The 17745-nt window shown below is 42.8% G+C and overlaps 1 protein-coding gene across 2 annotated transcripts in view; it reads right to left on the reverse strand.

Moving 5' to 3' along the window:
- SGMS2 (sphingomyelin synthase 2) overlaps positions 1-17060 on the reverse strand; it is an 83792-nt gene extending 66732 nt beyond the window's left edge. Inside the window, exon 1 of one of the 2 annotated variants that reach the window (XM_037031856.1) lies at positions 16832-17060. The gene's annotated coding sequence lies outside the window, so the exon portion shown is untranslated. Of the gene's footprint in view, positions 1-16479; positions 16736-16831 lie in introns of those variants that run through there. The other variant, XM_037031855.1, reaches the window with a different exon arrangement.
- Between the last annotated feature and the right edge of the window lie 685 nt (positions 17061-17745).

Raw genomic sequence — 17745 nt, forward strand, 5'->3', positions numbered from 1 at the left:
CCCTGCCACCAGCTAAGAAAACGAAGTTGACAGGAAATGTATCTGCCAGTAAGACAGAAATTTGACTACGACAGGAATAATGGCCAGGTCCCAAAAGATGCTTTTCTGCCATTTGCAAAATTCCATGTGAGTTGTACACTGTGATTTTTAAAGCAACTCAACTTCAACCAGCCTCCTTAAGGCTTTTGTGGATTACATCTACAGTTCATAATTACACATGCAACCTGGGTGGTCACCCTGAACACCTTCTATAAAGTAGTGTTTCACTGCACAATAATTTTATTCTTCACTCTTAATCCAAAAGGTACAGGATCTTCGAGCCTCTTCCTGTAAAAGCAGCCTCAGAACGGATGTGGACCCTGAGGACTCTGGACCTCAGAGCGCCACCTCCAATTCCCCTTTGTTGTGGTCACACCCTCTGCTGCTTCTGTTTCCCACTGAAAACTGTGTCCATGGCAATTCACAGCTGACACTAGACTACTTTCACACTTCCGCTTTCAGACACAATATTTAGAAACTGTTAGTAACCCTTGTGGTTAATAAACAAATAGTGAATAATATAGCTGGCTTATCAGACAGTGATATTTATTAAATTCTGGTTATGTTTAGGGAGTCAAAGCAAATTTCTTTTTAGAATATAATCTAATCTCATTTAAATGAACAAAGCTGCTTTTGAGGACAAGTGATTCAAAAACAGCATTTTGTTAACATTTTCCTTTTTTAGTTTTGTGTGGGAAGGGATCACAGGGGCCTTAGAATTCCAAAATAGCTAATTAATTAGGTGTCTAAAAAAGTACGTATGCAACCCTAAGACTGTTTTCCAAATAGCATTTTGGAGGTAAGGTTCAAGTACACTATTTAAAACGAAAACAAACGAGAAACCCAGCCTTACATTCCATAATGACGTGGCAGAGTGAGCAAGGGCTCCATGGCTGTGTGAATGGGGCAGAACAAACACCGAAACACCCAGAAATAAAATGTAGGCACTACCACTGTATGTTAATTACCTTTATTTGTTTTAAATTAAACCATTTCCGAAGCACTTTTACAAATTTCAGCCTTTTAGTTATTGTTTCATAATTTTCCTGCTCCATGCTCGTCTACTACAGGTGATTGACTTGTTAAGAAGGAAAACAACAACAAAAAAAAACAGATTAAAAGAGGGGAATCATACAGGCTTACATTATACTACTGGGTAAAGAATACTGGAAAAAAATGAGGGTCTACTGTACATGTGACTAGGAGTCGATGAAGAAACAATAAAAGGAAGCAATCACTGCGAAATTTGTAAAGTATGTTTGACAGACTGAACCTACTTCTAAAATTCACTGAGGCGCAATTGAAAAAGAGGACAGTTCATTAAGACAGGTACACTTCACTCCTGTCTCCATCACTGTTTACCAAATAACCAGAACTAGCTTCATCTAGATTTCTCTCTCACACACATATTAACACAGAGAGACATACATGGACGAAGATACAGATTAGAGTGTCCTTCAAATACAGAGTCTGGCAGGAGTAATGCCTGTTGCAGTGTGGTTGGTAGGGTAACAATACTGGTGTAATAGTTTGCAGTTTTAACTCAAACACTTCACCTAAAATGTCATATGGTGTGCTTGAGTGTGATATCGTTATGGTACAGAATTACATGCTTACGATTTTGTAATAACAGATTTTGTAATAAAAAAAGGGACATTATTTGTGCTGGACCCTGTATATTTCTGCATTCCCTCTAAACCTAAAATATGTAACGTCAATTACCCTTAATAAACCTGTGCCCTTTACACATACATAATCTCAACTGACAATCTTAATGACAAGAATCTCAGGGATCAAGTAGTTATATCACCCCCTCAATCCCCTTCTCTTAAAAGCTACTAGTCTAGTTTACTTCCCATCTTGATTCCTATAGCTCTTTGCAGAAAGTCTGCGGCTGCCGAAGCACAGAAACAATTATTAAGCAGACTCTTCCTTTTTGTCCCTCGTCCTGGCTACCATCACGCCTCAGAAAGTACGGGAAGTGTTCCTAATCAGCCTTCCTAAGGCTGCTGCTGTGTGCACACCCACATCTTTCAGGACACCCAACACACCCACAAGTCCTCCCCAGACAACCACCTTCTTCCTGGTCCTGGAAACGGCACCCCATTGGATTGGAGTCGATTAATCTCAACTTTCCTAGTCAGCTTAGTTCCTCCATCTAAATACAAAATCATACTAACTAAACTACTTCAGGATTTTTCATAGTCTACTTCCAACGTTTTTATTTCATTTCTCCCAACCTTATGGAAGACTTTTTTAAAAAGTGTCACATAATTGGCATCTAGTATTGCTGTTGTTCCTGCTAGAGATGGTCTGAAGCCTCACGGAACTTAAAATCTAGCTGAAGATCCAAGGACACTAGATTAAACCTAATAAAAGCCAATTTCTGACTGTCCCAAAATGAGCCCCACAGACGATGACTAGAAAGAGTGTGCATTCTCAATAGCAAAATCACTGCTCTAAGGGTGAGTAAAAAGGGTTTGTGGGCCAAACTGGGGGGGGGGGGTGCGGGGAGAGGCGAGACGGGGCTAAGAAAAACCTGTCTAGAAAGACAAGAAGGAAAATAAAAAGTTGAGAAACACCGACAATGGAATCCACAGGGAGCTTTACATTTGCCCGCTGGCTAAATTCCCATGACCAAATTCCTTAACCTGGTCTCACCTTGGTATACCACCAACAGCACGGGTTTTCTGCTTGGATTCCAAGCACATCTTCTCACCCTCCATTCAAGATTAATGCCGTTTCCTCAAAGGGGTCCTTCTCTGACCACTGTCTAACATACGTCTCCCCTCTTTTCCTCTCTCAGATCCCATCCCCTTTTACAAGGTGTAGTTAAGAACTCGTTTCCTTGTTTGAATTGGATGTCTCCCACACTGGGTGGCAGGTTCCAAGGGGCAGGACAGTGTCTGATTGCTCACAAGAGTATACCCAGCCTGACAGGAAATAGGTGCTCGCTGGTTCTTGCCAAGCCCTTCCTCTTCACCAACTGTATCCTCCTAACACACTCAAAGGTGTGTCAGGACCGTGTTCTAGAGATTAACCTCAAGGAGGGTCTCCATTATAGCAATTCACTAACTCTTATTTTCATTTAAAACCACTTCAGGTGTCCCCTGCCAATTTTCTCAAAAATATTTATCAATCATAAAAGTTTTAGTATGATTTTTAGAGATTTGACAATAATACATTTTATATTAAGGGGAATGGGTTGGAGAAGGAATGTGCATATGTTTTACATGAAAGCCTGAGTGTCAAAATGGCATTTTTTACTCTTCAAGATGTCCAAAAATTTAAAAGACCTTCCCTTCCTCATTCCAGTGGCTGCTGATGTACTTTCAGGTGTGTCAGTAACTGAGCTGCTAATAAAGAGACGAGGCCAGGTAACAGTCTGGGACATTCACCCATTCCACATGCGGGGGGGAATCTAACATGAGCAAGCGAGCAAGTACACTGGGCAGAAGGAAATCAAATCAGAGATACGGAAAGTTGTTTCCAGTCAGAACAGCGAACATTTGCACCTTACTGACACCCTGAAAAGAGGCTTCTGCCCATTTAGGCGGAGCCAGGTTAATCATTATTACAGTGAAGTGCATCTTAGTAAAATATAGACCATGAGATCGGGCAGATGAAAGTTCTCTTGACTTGCTTACAACAACGAAAAATACATCTCTATAGCCTCCTAAAATGTCAAGACATTTGGCAAGTGTTAAACTCCAAGTTTAGTTGGAAAGAGCAAAAGAAAAAGTATATGTAGACTTATGTGTATATGTAAGTATGTATATAATTCACTTATATCCATATATATATATCTATACATAAAAGTCACATGGATTAAAACAAAAAATATTTAGTTCCCTCAGTTTTCTACTGAATGTGGTCTGTAATTAGGGTGACCCTGTACTTTAACATCCTCACTAATAATTACACCACGACAAACAGACATACACTGGGACATATATCTAGGATACACAATCACCATAATTATAATACAGTTCATGAAAAACTTCAAGGTTTCAGGAAATAAGTATCAGATGAACAATGTCTCCTTTAGTAAAGTTTTTAAAAAAGGTTTTAAGAAATGAATTTTAAAAGGGCAAGTCCACAAAACATTTTCTAGGAGGCAACATCCTATTAAACAAAAGATATAAAAGAATCAATATTCAATGATTAAGATATGGAATTAATCTCTAGGAGGACCATCAGCTTAAACTAACACTTTCTTTAACTAAGAAAACCATTCCTTTCTAAACACGTAAGCTGGCCCCAGAGTGTCTCGGCACCCCACTCTCTAGCATCACTTGGTTACTTTTGTCTCTAGGAAACATCTGCACAAAAACAAGATGAAAATTCTCCGCTTGCTTCTATTCTCCACCGGAAGGAGTAACCTCCGTTATTAGCAATACACTTAATATCTCCACAGCAACTGAAATAATTGGGGTGTTGCAACAGAAGGCTTAACGAAGTGGAAAACAAAGGGATAGTAGCGTAGAATTAAACAACGCTTCCACACAGCCTTGGTGGGAAAATAACGACCAAGGGGAGAAAAGGAAAACTTGCTCACAAGAACCTTTTTGAGGATGCTAAGGTCGGTCACTACGAGGCCTTTTAGATATTTAAGTATGCAACGGGGCAAATCAAGTTTCAAAAATGGCGAAATGTACAGAGTCACCACAGTGACTTCACCAAAAGAATGCAGAGATGGGAAGGGAGAAGGTTCTGAAACGCGTAAGTGATTTCCATAGGTTTTCACATGCGTCTCCTAAGAAGGTATACAGATGTAATACAAACGGAAAAACTATTTGAGAATACTCAACTCATTAATTCAGAAACATGTATTGAGTATCTGCATCATGCTACAAAATACCAAAAAAAAAAGTATACATTTTGTTCTCAAGAAGCTCAGTCTAGAAGGAACACAATTTCAACAGAAAGATCATATTACGATATGGTAGCCCAGGGACAGAGAAAGGCGGAAGTATTCTGGGACAAAGAGGAAACACCTAGCCCCGCGAGTGCAATGCAGAAGGGAAGGAGTTGAGGAAAGCCGCCTACAGGAAGGCCGAGATCAATCCACTTGTGCTTTAAATCACTTCTCTAAACACTGAGCAACAAGATCCCCACCTAAAGGAATCCTGCACATTGCAAAACCCAGAGAACACTGTGTTCTCGTCCTGCTCAACTCAAGAATTTACAGCAGAACTGAGGACTCCACCCTGCTTTAAACACAAGATTCAGTTGTGCATCTGCGACTTGGTTCTTCTGGCCTCCGCCTGCCTCACGGGTTACCTCACCGTCTCCCACCTGATCTGCTGATTCTGTTACTCCTCAGGGTCTGATCTCTATTTCCCTGCTCTGCCTGCAATGTCTCTCTAGGTGATTCTAGATTTCCCTAAGCTTACATACCACTTCTATGCTGACACAACTCTGGCCCTGACCTTGTCCCTGAATGTAGGTCTCTCAACCACTGCTGGCCATTTCACATCCCTCTCCATTAGATGACTATGGGGCAACTCTATCTAGCCAAGGGCCAAAAAGAACTCTACTCCCTACAAGCCCATCACCCACCAAAACACTAGGAGTCCTGTTTGACTTTCCTGTTCTCTGGTCACCCATCCGAACACCGTAAGTTTTACTGATCCTACCTCCAAACTTCTCAAATCCACCCACTGCCCTCCACCTCCAATACCACCACTCAACCTCTCATGACAAATGTTGCCAATAGCTTCGAAATAGCTTCGAAACGGACCTCCTTGCTTCTCTTCTTGTCCCTTTCTACTCCATTCTGCCCAGCAGCTAAGCTACACAGTTGTGATAGACGCAACTCAGATCATATCCCTCTCCTCCCCGGCTCACTTCACAGTGCCTTCTCACCGCAGTTGGAATGAGATTCACACTGCTAAAAGGCCTGCAAGTGCCCCCCCAACCTGGTCCTGCCCACCTTCTCAAGCGGCTCTCCCCTGCCCAGATGCTGCAGCCACACTGGCCTCCGGCCCTCTTCCTGTGTAACCAAGCTCCTCCCCTCCCCGGGCAGATAAACATTCTGTTCCCTCTGCTGGCTCCTTCCTTCACATCTTAGGGCAAGTCTGACCTCTTCCAACAAGCCTTTCCCAACGGTGCTATTGCAGGTGTCCCCAGGCACTCTACTGTGCCAACACGTTTCCTTCAAAGCCCAAATCTGCATGCACTCACCTGGTTTATTGGTTTCACCTACTTATCATCTGCTCAACCTCCCTTTTCAACACCTTTTCCTCTCTGAACACATAAACACGAACAATCTCCACTAGGATAGAAACCTGCTGACCACAGTTCACTGAATCCCTGGGGTCAAAAACAATTGTCTAACACAAAGCAAGTACTCAAAAAAGTTGTGTTGAATGCATGAGTCAATTTCAGAAGGAATTAGGAGGGCCTGGAGGCTGTTTCAGCCAGCTGCGCAAGGCTGGTCAACACATTTATGAAGTCCAAGAAACCTATCTTGAGAACGCTGTGAGAACAGTGGCTTGCTCAATGGCCGGGGGTATTTTCTGGTATGAAATCCACTGTGATGGGTTCTTACAGGATGGTTACATCCTGGGGGCAGGTCGGCCGCTGGTCCCAGGTCTGGCCTCTGCAAGCTTAGACACTATGTTGCCAGTTCGCCCAGGAGAGAGAAGATCTGGAGTTTGGTCTGTACTGATGAAGATGCAACAGAAAACACGGAACCATTAATTTATGAATGGCAGCTGGGAGATGACTAGTGAAGGTACTTACTTGACCATGTACACAGCCAAGACATCCTCATTCTGCTATAGAGATACCAGCTGGGAAAAGCAAGCTATCAACCAACACTCGCTTGATGAGGATACAATGCGAGCAAGGCAGTCACGCAGGGCGTTACGCCCACAGAGCCACATCTTGAGAGCCTTCTAGACAAAAGCATTTTAGAATCCAGATCAAAACTTTCCTTCACTCACATCATTTGATTTTTTTCTACCAAAAAATGATGACTTTTTCCTACAAAAAATGTTGCTCACATCATTTGATTTTTTCTTCACATTTATAAGAGGAAATTGATCACTGTATGTATAATAACACTTTTTTGTTATAAAATATTGTATTATAAAATCATAAGCATGTGTCCTGGCTGGTGTAGCTCAGTGGATTGAGCGCAGGCCTGCAAACCAAAGGATCGCGGTTCGATTCCCAGTTAGGGCACATGCCTGGGTTGCAGGCCAGTTCCCAGCAGGGGACGCACGAGAGGCAACCATACATTGATGTTTCTCTCCCTCTCTCCTTCCCTTCCCTTCTAAAGATAAATAAATAAAACCTTTTAAAAATCATAAGCATGTAATTCTGTTAACATAACAACATCACACCCAAGCACACCATATGACATTTTAGGTGCAGTTTTACTTCAGCCATATGACTACCCACCAACCACGCTCACACAAGTGATCCTTCTGTTGGACGCTGTATTTTCCCCTAAAACAACAAAGCAATTCCAGCTCTAAAAGGGTATATTTAAAAGAACTACAAATATGAAAACACCTTATCCCATGGTTTTAAGTTTTTTATATTTGTATACTTCTACACAAGAGAGCCTATTCCACCCCTTCCCAGAAACTGCTAGGCGTATATTTATACCATCCAGCTAACTTGCCACCCTATTTCCTTAAAGTTATTTTTTTAAAATCCTACATTATCCTGCATTTTATTTCCCAAGACAAGAAGATTCTCAAGATTTTATTTCTCACTCTGTCATATCATACAGATTTTATTTCTTGCTCTTTCTACAGTCCCCTAGGTACTTACTACAGATGACCCCACGAATGACAGATAACACCTTCTATTTGTTTAATTCATTACAATTCAGGAAGCCCTCATGCCCTTGCTTTCAGAGAATTCATGAGAATTTTGTTAGACAAGCAGAGCACATAAAAAGTTAAAACAATTTAAAGGGAACCTGCAGTCAAAACCCCAGTGATAATCTCCACCACCGCATTTAGGCTACCATCTTATCCCAGACAAACGCAAGGCTTTGACCACCACTCCATGGGTGCGACACAGAACCACATTTCTGTCAGGCAACTCTAACGAAAAAGGCCGACACGGCCCCACTCACTCCAGAATCAGTAAGACTGTTTTTTGCTGAAATCTTGGTACTGTCATTTTAAATATTTGCTAGTTGTAAGAATGTATAGAATTACTAAAAGTTAACAACTCCCCTTCACACCCTTGCCCAGTGTTTAATTCTGTATGTAAACTAAACAGCCTCAAAATATACACACTCGCTCTGCCCCGTGTGCCCGTAACAATGTATCCTGAGATCAGGTAGCCCTTTCCCAGGGCTGGCTCAGGAACGAAACCTAGACTGGCCTAGTAACTCTGTATTCGATTCCTGTTGCTGCTGCAACAACTTACCACGGATTTTGTGGTTTAAAACAAAACAAATTTATTTTCTTACAGCCCTGGAGGTCAGAAGTACAAAGCAGATCTCACTGGGCTAAAATCAAAGTGTCAGCATAGCTGCATTTCTTCCTGGGATCCAGGGAAGAACACATTTCCTGGATTTTCCCAGCTTCTAGAGACTGTGCATTATTCCCTGGCTGGTGGCTCCTTCCATCTTCAAAGCCAGCAATGGCTGGTGGAGTTTCTCTAGTGGTGCCAACTCTCCTGTTTGGACTCTTCCTCCTTTTTGTACTTAAACAAGGACCCTTGTGCTTACACTGGGTCCACCCAGAAAACCCAGGATTATCTCTGTATTTTAACATCACCTGATTAGCAACCTTAATTCCCTTTTGTCATGTATTAAAATAACAGGTTCCGGGGATTGACATGTGATTCTGCTTACCACTGCCTTCAATAGTAATTAGGAAACGGCCGAATAAACCTCATGTGTACAAGCTACTCTCCTCAAATAAGGAATTTAACGGTTTTAATTTGCAACAGGTGAAAGCCCTAAAACCAAAAATAAAAACCATTACGAATAGCAGGGATAATTTGCAGCTCTTCTTGCTGAGCTGAGGGCGCTGAACAGTGAAATGGAGAGAGAATACATTGTTGCTTTCCCAGACCTGACAGTGCACTCAGGAGCTTTCAGAGAAAAACATCTGACAATACCGTATGGAAATGCTAGCGTCAATATCTTTCAATAACAAGAAGGAAATACACAGCCTAGTTGCAAGCCTCCACATGGTAAGTCATAAGGAGCTGACGACCTAAAAGCAGTTCCGACGGATGTGCCTTTTCCTTTGGTAAAGCTGCAAACTTAAGGACACTACTGGGGCCCACACTGGGAGACACTGGCCAGATTCCACGGGGAAGAGGGCAGCAGTCGGACTACAGCCAGACGGTCTGCTTCAGAGCCCAATTCCGTTGTGTGACCTTAAAAGCAAGCGACTTAACCTCTGTTTCAAAAAGAACCCCTAGAATGGGTATATCTGCTTCACAGTAATTCAGGAAGAATAAATGACGAACAGTACTCAAAACAAATCCAGGCACACAGCATTGTAAGTATCTGTTAAGTAAAATTTTAAATGTTTCTGCTTCCTGATCGTAACTGGCCAATCAAGCTGTATTCCAAGGGAATGTCCTTTTCAGCACTAACTAATCTCTCGTAGAGGATATGACCCTTTATACACACACACAATTTAACACAAACAATGCCCCTCCTTGCTATTGATGTTCAGTAGCAACTACAGGGGTAGTAATAACTGGATGGGCAAGCAACCCAACAAACAAATGCAAATCCAGAAACAGGAGCAGTTGTGTTTAAAAAAAAAAAACTGTCTCAGGGCCTCCTACAGAAAGATGCAGAGCACTGGCGAGGACAGTAGGGTCTGTGATTCTTAATGGCCCCAGCATTTTCTGGGACAGTGGTGTCCATGGCACAAAACTCAGAAGGCTGAGCTCGGCAAGGACAGCAGCGTTTGTGCTACACTGACTTGACCAGCATCTGCGGAGAGGCCCGGCATACCACGCTTGGGGCTTTCAAAGCTTTTCTTAGAAGGACAGCTGACCTTATAAACTTCTTATGAAAGTTCCCGAATTTCCAGTACAGACAAGATGTGACAAATACATACTCTAACCTCAAAATAAGCCATTTTAATGAGAATAACAATTTGATTTTCAAGATAAAAGGACTGAACCCTTTGTTTTCAAAGTTAGTGGTGGAGCTTCTACGTAAAGGAATAACAAGAGCTGAGACACTCAGTATTTACTCCGAGTCGGGCATTATTCCCCATGTCTTACCCACATAAAGTCATGGCGTTCATACCGTCACCTTATGAAGTAAATGCTGTTTTATTTCCATTGTTCAGCCAGGGAATGGAAGTTCATCTGGGAAAGTTGCTCAAGGTCACCTAGTGGTGAGTGATGGTAGTGCTGGGACTCAAGTCCACACGCCCTAACTCATCTCTGGGCCATTACTTCATGACCTCCAGGCAGCACAGGCCAGAGAAACATTCCAGGAGATGGGGTGGTAACATACAATCCCATGCCGAAAGCACATCCCAACATACCTGCCATATCTCGGAGAGCAGTGGAGACATTACAGGAAGCCAGGAAGGATTCTGGGCCACTCGTGGGCACTAGAATCCCCTGCCTCTGGCTTCAAATCCCTGCTCCACCTCCTACCAGCTCTGCAGCCTTGAGTACATTAACCTTTCTTTGTTGTTCCTACCTCCAAGGGAGATAATGCAATTTCTATTTCGCAGGCCGTCTGAAGATGAAGACAGCATTTCATTTGGTCATCACCATCCAACCTCAGAGGACCTGCCATTATTTAACCCTCAGTTTCACCTCACTGCCTCCAGCTTTGGGTATGATGAAGCTTGGAGAACTAACCTGAGCGTTTGGCCTCTCTGGGGTTTTGTTTTTTTTTTTTTGAGATTTTACTTATTTATCTTTAGATAAAAGAAGGGGAAGGGAAAGAGAGACGGAGAGAAATATCAATGTACGGTTGCCTCTTGTGTGTCCCCTGCTGCGGGCTGGCCTGCAACCCAGGCATGTGCCCTGACTGGGAATTGAACTGCGATACTCTGGTTCGCAGACCCGCACTCATTCCACTGAGCTATAGCAGCCAGGGATACCCCTCTGTTTCAAAGGCTTACCTTCACTTCCAACTACTGCTGCCAGTCTTCCTGAAAGGTCTCCACAACTCTTTGCAGACAGGTGCTATCTGAAGGTATCCCTCCTAGGAACTCCTATTAGTTAAGCAGCCCAGGACCCAAAACCACTTAGTCTTTCGTTGATTCTCTTCCCTACCCCTAAATTTAAAAAAACAAACAAACAAAACCCAGCCCTGGCTAGTGTAGCTCAGTGGATTGCACATGGGCTGTGAACCAAAGGGTTGCTGGTTTGTTTCCCAGTCAGGGCACATGCCTGGGTTGTGGGCCAGGTCCCCAGTGGGGAACACATGAGAGAGAGGCAACCACACACTGATGTTTCTCTCTCCCTCTTTCTCCCTCCCTTCTCCTCTCTAAATACAAATATATAAAATCTTTAAAAAATAAAACAAAAAACCAAAAATCCCTCATTCCTTCCTGTTTTCTCTAGGCATTACATCAGACCACCTAACTGATATACTTCCCAAATAAAGAAAAGTACCCTTGGCTTAATCCAGCTGGGTGGGCTGTGTTAAGAGGTGGCTTCCCAGGAAGATTCTCATTGGAGAGTGAGAGACACCTGACACACAGTCTAACCCCTGCCAGGCCTTCAGGGATCATACACACGACCTCGGTTCCAACAGAGGAAGCCAGTTCCCAGCAGGCCTTGAGAGGACGTACAGCACTCCGGGAGCACAGAATCTGCCTTTGGCATTGTCCCATCTTCTCTCGGCAGTTCCTTTCCCACCTTCAGGGACACCGCTCCCTTCAGTCCCTTCTAGTTTGTGGAAAGGATTTTTAAAAGTTTAATTCTTATCATGTATTTTGCATTTCTAATCATCTTCATGAAAAGTTATTGATGTCCGGAGATAAATGCTTATTCCCCAGTTTTCAATAAATACGATGTTTCCAGTTCCACGGTTTCAGCTGGACAGTAATTCGCCTTCATTCAGATAACCATGGTGTGCCTTCTTGGTGTGGGCAGGCACATTGGGTAAACTTAGAATTGAGAATGCTTAAGGTGGCTATTTTAGCTCCCACTCAGTTTTGCCTGAGGCTGGCCCTGACATCTGGGCACTTCTTCCACGGTGAAAATGTGTCACCACACGCGAGCCTCAGCACAGGCACTACCAAGCAGCGCAGTGGGGCATACCCAATGGGCCCTCGGATACAGTTTCACCAGACTTGAATTTGTTACTTTCCATCCCCTTTCATTGCCCTCTACTTTAATAATTTTAGCATGTGATTTTACTTCATTTTTTAAGAACAGCACAAAGGGGTATTTTGAGAGAAAAGATGTATATACCAGATACTCAATCCAGTTAATGTGTCTTCAAAAAAAAAAAATCTAAGAATGTGCACAAGTTTGGTTTGGAAGTTTTAAGCAACACTATCAAACTAAGACACAAAAATCTTAAGACTGAGTTTTGAATTGTAAGCAAATAATTAAATTAGGGTTTGGAAGTAGGGAAAAACAACCAGCAAATAACTGATTATCCTATTTACACATTACTACTGCTTTTTAAAATTCTGCTTCTAATTACAAGTCATTATGAGAGATTACTAAAGTGAACTGGTCTGGATTTCTACAGGAAAAGGCTGAACTTGAACTGAACACTCATATTTCAACGCCTTTATCATATCTATCAGGATAAAGTAACCAGCATTGGAAATGGACAAATAAACCCAAAGCAAAATTAAAATTTTGACTCAGGGCAGCAAATAAAGTATGATACTACAGTGTTGGGTTGGCAAAAAACGTCCATTATTGTCTTCCATAAAAGACATGTTTTTCATTTTCACCAATAACTTTATTGATTCAGGTATTTTAAGTATATCAGCGATGTCCCGCTATTGGCTTCTTAGTGGGTAGAGGCCAGGGTGTCACTAAACATCTTCCAACGCATAAGACAGCCCACAGCAAAGAATTATTTGGCCAAAATGTCAATAGGAACTTCGCAAACCACGTTTGACCTGTTCAATCAGTTATAGAACCTTCTCCATACACTGCAAAACTCCTCTTTTGTATTTCAGTTGTGTTTTCACCTTTCTTCAAATAATAAAGAATACGTTGAAAATGTTACACATCTTCTTCCATCTTCAATATTAAAATGGCTGCACAAAAATTCAAATTTTGATGTTTTTTAAAAGCATACTGATATGACAACTGTCATAATACAATCCAACAAAATAATTTCGAATGAATTTAAAGACAACTAAACACTACTAGAGCCATTGTATGAAAAAAAAAAAACTAAACAAACTTTTTGGCCAACCCAATAAAACTTAAGAATGTTTAAATCAAGTTATGCTTTATACCTATAATGAAAATCAGCTAATGGAAATTTCTTGTACTTTCATTAAATCAACCCAAAATGTCTTACCAACAATATACGTTTCAAAAAAACAAAATCAAACAATAGATGTGTAAGGTTTTCTTTTAAAAGGTGACCTATTTAAAAGTGATTAAGCCTATTTAAAACCTAGTGATAAATCTGGTACAGGCGGTATCTGAGAAATTTAACTTACCTATCTTACTGGGCACCTAAGGAAACAAATTGAAGAGTAAAATTTATTCTAGAGAGCTGCTTGGCACAATTAGCTCTGCTCCATTCTGCTCTCCTTCCCCATGAAAGAAGTTTGCTTTGGGGCTAATAACACTTATACAAACAAACAGTTCTTTAAGAAAGCCTGTGTGCTCCATTTTCATCAGATAAACCCCTTATGCAATGAGCTACTGACCTATTGTGCAGCTCCACAGAGAATGTTGATCCTATTGCTGAAACCTTATGAGAAACACTAAAGGTACACAGAAATTAAAACTCAAATTTTAAAGAGGAAGGAGAAACTTTTTAAATTCTCAATATAGTTTTAAAAAGGGCAACTAAATGAAACATTATAAATCACTTTTTAAAATGACTATAATAATCATGGACGTGCAGAGATACAACTGGAAGAATATTTAATGCAAAGTTGCTTAAAATGGTGAAAACTGGAAACAAACTACCAATAGGAGACTGAGTCAAAATGCAGATATGTAACAGAAAACTACAAATGATGTTGTATGAATATTTTAAAGATATAAAGATGCCCATGCTTGGGTGGGAAAAGAGGAAGTTAGAAAATACTATGCAGAGAATGAACCCAGTTCACTCCAGTGTCTCCTTCTTCTTAGCATCCATAGCACCTAGCACAGTGGCTGGAACAGTAGTTGTTTACTAAATGTTCACCAACAGAATGAACTGAATAAGTGTCTGATAACAGTAGTTCAGAACAGACGCTTCAATTTCTCCATAAGAGAACTGAACAAAGGTAGGTAGGCTACCGTTAGTCTGAAACTGTCTAGAATTCTTAGTAGTTGTTTCTTAAAGTAAATAAATAAATAATCGCCCTCCAAAGTATCACTTCTTTAAGAAAAAATTTACCCTGGCTGGTGTGGCTCAGTAGATTAAGTGCCAGCCTGATAACCGAAAGGTTATCCCTGGTTGGATGCCCAGACAGGGCACACGCCTGGGTTGTGGGCCAGGTCCCCAGTTGCAGGTGTGTGGGAGACAATTGATTAACGTATCTCTCAAACAATGATGCGTCTCTCCTTCTCTTTCTCCCTCCCTTCCCCTGCTCCCCTCAAAAGGTCAATAAATAAAATCTTTAAAATGGAAAGTCCTCACTTGTATTCCATTGCCTATTTTAATGAATGGAAGATTAGTTCTATTTTTTCCTTATTTTTTTTCAAGTCCCATAAGAATCCCGGAAAGTTTAAATAACTTGTTCAGAGTAACTCAGCTAGTGAGTTACCACCCAGACAGCCTCAGGTATTCTGGATGCCATGCAGTCTCAAGATCTCTCTACAAAGGCGCTGAGGGAAAACCCATGACCCTTAACCCTAAAAGTTGTCATGGATAAGGGGAAAAAAAATGTTTTCAGTAAGACCTGAACCAGTGCTCGGGCTTCTTTGGAATATTTCCTAGGGCTTTTATGAGACTCTGGGAGAAGAGAAACTGAAGACTGGAAGCAGCAATGCAAAGGTGTCCAACCGTTTTCCTCCAGGTTCAGAGGTCAACCAGCTTTACTCAAAAACAAAACCAGAGAAACCAAATTAAATATTAACTCATTAAAAAAAACACACTTCAACCGGAAGACTACTGTGAAGTAAGAGTATCATTAAGCCAAGGGAATGTTGCATAGCTTTTTTTTTTTTAAAGAAAAAAAGACTTAAGGATAAAATTAGAGAGTTTTCCACACATCCAGTCTTCCTCCAGATTCCAAGTTTTCACTTTCAGCAACCCTGACTTTGTTTAAACACTGAACAGCAGCTTCCTCAACTTGAGGTGGAAACCAAACACCTTTCAGGTACACACACTGAAATGTTTACCTTCCTGAAGACACTCCTTCTTATTTGGAGGAACTTGCCGAAGGATTTCACATGCAAAACCTCAGTCTACCAAATGTGTAAGTGGGAAAACTTGTGGAAATTTAATTGGTCATCACCTGAGCCAGCTGGAACACCCTTATTATTTATATATATATAAACAGTTACAATCTGTTGGGGTCTGCCGTGTGCCAGACATTACAGGTCTTTTGCGCTTTAATTCTAATCATCTCTGAAGTCCTTATAGTACCATTTTACTGAATCACAGTGTTTAATGTAACTGAGAACCCAACCGTTAATATATGGGAGGAAGGGTGAAACAAAGATTTATTTATAGAGAAGTTTAAATTCCAAATTCGCACCTGACCTAAGAGACACTAAACAGATCTCTCTGAAAATTTAAAATACATGCCAAAATGATTTTAAGGTCATATCAGAGCAGGCAAGATAAAATAGAAGAATGACACAGACTGATAAATAAAAGAATGCAGGACAGGACACCTGAAGTTTCAAGACAGCTGCGAGTTATTAACAACTACCCGTATCTCAAAAAGATATACTGGTCCTTTCCCATTAGCGCTAAGAAACCAGGGGCCGCGAAACGTTGAAAGGTTTCAGTATGGGCTGCCCAGAGCCTCTCAAAAAGAAAAAAAGAATCGGTCCCTCCGTCACCACCTGAACTTCATTCAGCCTTGACCTCCGAGTGCCTCTAAAACAACCTAAGGTTTAAAGCGTCCTTTCAACGCCAGGACCCAGTTACCCGAAATGGTTGCAAATGAATGAGCTGAATGCTCAAGGCAATGAGACTGAAGCCACCCGTCAATCTTCTTTCTGGCAAAACTGAGGCGGGATCCCCTGGGGTGGAGCTCTCGGGGGCCGAATTCGAGACGTGTTCCGGCAAGCAGTCTGTCTACCTTCCCCTTCTCCGCGCTTCCCAGGACGTGCGGCTTCCCAGCCCATCCTCCTCCAGCCCCTCCGACTGCTCCTTACCTGCTCGGAGCCGAAGGCACTAGCTCCCCGCGGAGGACTGGCTAGCGGACAGAGCCCGCTGCCGCAGCCACCTCCGTAGCCGAAGCCGCTAGAAAGTTTGCTCGGGGTCTCGCCCTCCCGAGGCCGCCGCCCCCGAGGCGGGTGTTGGCGGCGCTGCAACGCGGACAGCCCTAGGGTGGCTCAGTGCGCGCCGAGGGCGGGGTCTCCCCGCCCGTCTCGGCCAGCGGCGCAGCGCAGGGTGTTTACCGCGGCCCCGCGGCCCGCTCTCCCCGCCCGCCGCCTTGCGCTCCCCTGACATCATTCATTCTCTCACACCCGCGCCCGCCCACTCCATGTCCAAACAGTGACTCACCGCGGGCCGCTCGTGGCAGCGCCAGCTCCCGCTGTTGTGGCTCTCCAGGCGCGGAACGGAGCTAGAAAAACCGGTGCGACTTCTTAAGACGAAAACCCCGGCAGACACTCCCCTTTCCCAGCCATTAAAGGTGCAGAGAAGGAGGGGCTTGGCCGGAGGGGGCCGATTGGCTCTGCGCGCAGAAGCTCTGAGCGCCCGCCGGGAGCGGACCTCCGCGACCAGTGACTGAGATTAATCTGGGAAAGTTGTTTGTTTAGGTGTCACTCCCAGATACTTTCAGGGGTGGGGCCGGGAAGGGATCCCCCACCCACGCAACCCGTCTAATTCAGGAACTGCTTCTTGACGTGGCCGTAAGTGGGTTTGGGGACACCGGCGGTTATTCAAAGGGTGTTGCCGGGGCCTAGGTCTGAGAGGTGAGTGCCCACACTTCACAGTGTGGCCTGGCAGGGTTAGTCATCAGTCCGTACTGTGGCAACTCTAGGTGCGAACTGGAAGGGTGCTCCAAGTTAATGAGGCTAATAATACTTTCCCTTCAGTGACTAACCACCGTGTCATTTGTCCTGTTAATTGACTCACTTCTCTTAAGGATAAGAAACCGTAACCAAAATAAACAGTGAAAGAGTCTTTCTTTGCTCAACTGAGCACTGCACTTTGCCACCGCTTTTGGGGCACAAGGCAGTCACGTGTCATTTCTTTGATGAGCTCAGCAATTACGTTTTTAGAAGGGGTGTTGCCTTCTTAAAAATGGTTAGGGCTCCACAGTTTTGGGTGTTGCTATTCATACACATCTGCTTGGCAGTGTTCAAAGTAAAGGATGGCAGCCCCAGAAATTCTAACTAGTATGAATTAGAGGGGATTTTGCCAAATCTGTATTGAATTTAATTAACAGAAATGATTTGTTAATTTCTACCTGC

Source organism: Sturnira hondurensis, unplaced genomic scaffold (assembly GCF_014824575.4).
Source record: "Sturnira hondurensis isolate 20B ecotype Veracruz unplaced genomic scaffold, ASM1482457v3 Scaffold0021214, whole genome shotgun sequence".
Lineage (NCBI taxonomy): Eukaryota > Metazoa > Chordata > Mammalia > Chiroptera > Phyllostomidae > Sturnira > Sturnira hondurensis.